The following is a 4,392-nucleotide window of genomic DNA, read 5'->3' on the forward strand; positions in this document are numbered from 1 at the left end:
GGACAAGGTAGAGCTGATCTTCAAGGTCTGGCCAAACAAGCCAACCGATCTGTGAACAGGGAACCTGATCGTTCCAATTCCAACCTCTCTGTAGATCGCGCCACCAAACACACCGACCAAACGAAGTTGCAGCACACACCGCAAGAACACGTATTAAACCAAAACTGCAGATCACATCTGCCAATCACAGGGAGCAACTCAAGAACTTTAAACCTTATCGGGACGAAAACTCGCCGCCGGACGACGTCCGAGGGGAGGAAGGGAACCCTGAGCGGGGACTAAAGCTGGCGCAGCCTAGCCAGCCACCGGAAAAGGCAGCCGCGGCCGCCGGCGGCGGTCGCAACCTAGGGCGCCCCCATTATCGCCAGAGCGGTTAACGTCGGGCCTTTTGGTCTTTAATTAAAAAAACGGTGGAGGGCGCCGTCGTCGGCAGCAGGCACAGGGCAGTTCAAGATGGCGCGCGGCTACTCCTTCCTCAAGGTCGTGAGCGCGCCGACTCCGGAGACGGCCGTGTTCAGGATCGACCCCTTCTTGCTAGCTAGTGCCGCCGTGCGGCCAGTACTACTAGCTACCTACTTAGCTGGATTTTAACCTCGAGTTAATGTCACATCTGATCCGGCCTGCGCATGGGACGGTGCGTTCCGCACTCTTTTTTTCCACGTGTGCACGTTTACGTGTTCCTCTCTGTGTTATGGCTTGTAGGTGTAACAACATATAAACATTTCTTGATCGACAAGCTTGCAAAATTTTGATACTAGGTGGATTCGTGTGCAAGTGTATGTTGAAATTTTGTCCTAAATTAATCTTTTTAAAAAATTACCAATTTTCAAGAAAATATCAGCAACACTAAGGATTCCTTTGATTCATACGAATTGCGTAGAAATTATGTATGATTTAGATCTTATAGGATTTTTTCTTACACTACTTGTTTGATTCATAGGAACATATCTTATAGCAAAAAATCCTATAGAAATCTTGTAGTGCAAATCCTGTAGGAAAAGAACATCAGGTCATACCTCATGGAATGACACAATGAAAGAGAACTCATCTTTCTATAGGATTCAACTAGACATGACATACTAATCCTATGTTTTTTTCCTTTCCCTATAAGTTTCCTATCCTATAAATCAAAGGAGTCCTAATGACATGAAATTAGTATCCTTAGGTTCATCTTTAAATATAGCTTCATAATATGCTAATTTGCTATCACATATGTTCAAGGCCGGTCCTGACATTCCAGGTGCTCGGGGCGAAACTTAATACAAATGTCACATTATTACTAATATAGGTATTAGAAATGCTATTTGATTCTCAGGGTGTAGAAAATTTATTTTGCACCCAACATAATTTTATGTTATTATATCCATCGAATTATGTTGTTGTATACAAATAATTACGTACATATTGGTTCACAACAAAAGGTTCGACATAAAACACTCATTGTATGAGTCACTATAGTGTAAAATACACCAAAAATACGCATTTTACGTCATATTTTTGTATGTCAAGTAAAAAAAATCATGTATATTTGTTCTTATGTTCTACTCGACTATAAAGTAAGACAGAATTTACGCGACGTAATTACGGGTAGCACGACTCAGTATAGGTATACATAATATATTGTGGCATTTAAGGGGCCATAGATGTTGTTACCATTGTTACCACAAAATATATAAATGTTGTGTCTAATAACTTCCAACATACTTACATGCAAAAACACTTACGAACATATATCAATATCATCTCTACCGATTATAATATCTACTCTGCACGATATTCTGAATTTTGTTGTTGCGGATAAGCTAAAACTCCAGGGGTGATATTTAAAAATTCAAAAGCTTCAACCTTTTCACTTCAAAAAAATATGAAAGAAAAATATACGAGTACAAAATGTTGTCTAGTATGTACATGTAAATTTTCATAAAATTATGTTTCTTTTATCTTTCACGTGCACAAGAAATCCAAATGCAAAGAACAAAATCATATTTTTTGAAACTACTATATATATTTGTATAAAAAAAATACATTCATAGAAATTTAGTCTATGTATCTATGTAAAAATAATAATTGACGGTATTCCTAAAAATTAAGTTCTCATCTAGGCGTGTACCTTTGGTAACAATTAGAGATGAAATGTTGATTTGTTGCTACAAAAATGCGTTAATTTATTTTAGTGAAAGAATTGCATTGATGGTGTGTTGCTATCCCATGGTCAAAGCGCGCACCCCTTTTTTTGAGGTATAACCCACATTTTTTTTAGTTAAGGGATGACCCACTTAAATATGTGAATCCTGTATTCCTCTAGTAGATATCCAAGGGAGAAAAAATCCCAAAGAAAAAAGAAAGCCTGCGTCCAAATCCACTAGGAATTGGCACGTGACCGTTGATCCTCTTCCTCAACCTCACGAGAGAAAACCTTCCACACCTGCTCCAATGGCACAATCTAAAAAAAATAAGAATAAAAAACATGCTCCAACAGCGGCACGAAATCTGCTCCTCAGTCGCATGTACAAGGTACCTGCCCCCCCCCCTTGGCCTTGGTGACCTATGGGGGCCGCCCCTCCAGTCCCCCTCCCGGGCCGGCCTATGTATTTTACCCTTACCCTTTGTTTTGGCTAATGATGACATCCTACCTAGTGTGTGAACTAATGTTTATGTCTAAGTGATTTCTTAGGCTTCAATACAATGTGATAAAGGATGATGGTTTGAGACCCTCCAATCGTCGTTCAAGAGAAGTGCGGGTGTTTCGTTTGCTTTTCTCTTGATTTATATTTGAGTCATAGGAAACACCATAATATTAAGAGGGGTGGCCTCGATGAGGTTGATGGGAATATTGTCTATATCCTAAACACATCCCACCACACATATACCATCACACAAAATCCGAGGAGAGATTGCTCGGAGGAGAAAAAGACATTTTATGAAGCCTTTAATTAGAGAAATCAAAAGTGAAACTGGCGGGACCGGCCGCACGCTGGACTGACCGCTTGGGCGCTGGGGCCATGCCGGTGACCGCCAGAACGTCTTACCGCAAGCCTTTTAGGCTGCAGTCCGGCAACTGCTGGCTGGTCCAGCCTAGACGCTGGCTCTCGGCCGGCCCGCCAGTTCGTTCGGTGCACGGCCCGACCGGCCGATCTGGTCGCCGGTTCAACCGGTTTGTGGCTCGGCCCTTCTGATTTACTGCTAGTTTCCTTCGCTGGGACTTGTGCAAAACGGCTAGTTTCTACCCCTAGCTATAAATAGCTCTTCTTTCAGTTTGAGAAGGTTAGGTCAACAATTCATATCATATCCTTGTACTCTCTTTGTCACACACCAATGTTGAAACACAATTTCTTGAGGATCTCCCATTCTACCCAACCAAAGCAAAATATCTTTGGTAGAAAGCAAGAGAAGGTCTCGATCTACGTTTCCACCGAGCCAAACTTAATTCCCCCTTGAGTTTATCATGTAACCCTGTTACTCTTGGGTTTGTGAAAATCCCTAAGCGGCAGGGTCACTCGAAAGCATCCAGGTTGTGGATTTGCTTCAAGAAGAAATTTGTGAGGGTTTGGAGACTATCTTAAAGTCCAGCGCAAGTGAGTGAGCTATTCCTTCGTGGGATATGCTCCGGAGAAGAAGGTGAGACTTTGTGGCATTGGAAAATCCATCGTGGGATCTCACACCTCTCCAACATGATGTACATTCCTTCCGAGGAAGGGAACACTACATCTTCGTCTCCGGGTGCTTCGGTTATTTTTAACTGATCTATTTGCTTGTGTTGTTTATATTTGTGATAGCTTTGTGTTTGAAGTACCTTATATCATCAGCTAGCTTGCCTCACCTAGTTTGCATTATGCATATTTACTAATCCACAAAGCCTAAAATTGCAAGAGATTACAAAGAAAATTTGTAGAGCATATTCACCCCCTGTAGGTTACAATCTCTATCATTTTGTTATCACCAGATTTTGGCTAAATCAGGAGGTGGGCCGCGATCAACATGGGCTTGGAAGATTACATATGGAAGATATATGAAGCGGCCTTGCACGGAGAATTTGGGCTAGTTAGCCCGTGTATCTTAATATAATAGATTGTTATCGGTTTAGAAGTTAGAGTTTATCTCGTGCACGTTCTTAGTGCACGCCCTCATTAGAAAGTCCCATGGACTATAAATATGTACCTAGGGTTTATGGAATAAACAACAACTCACGTTCAACCCCAAAACAAACCAATCTCGGCGCATCGCCAACTCCTTCGTCTCGAGGGTTTCTATCAGGTAGTGACATGCGCCTAGATCGCATCTTGCGATCTAGGCAAGACAAGCCCCACGTTGTTCATGCGTTGCTCGTACCGAAGCGCTTTTGATGGCGAGCAACGTAGTTATCATTAGATGTGTTAGGGTTAGCATTGTTCT

This window comes from Lolium rigidum, chromosome 7 (genome assembly GCF_022539505.1).
Source record: "Lolium rigidum isolate FL_2022 chromosome 7, APGP_CSIRO_Lrig_0.1, whole genome shotgun sequence".
NCBI classification, from domain to species: Eukaryota; Viridiplantae; Streptophyta; class Magnoliopsida; order Poales; family Poaceae; genus Lolium; species Lolium rigidum.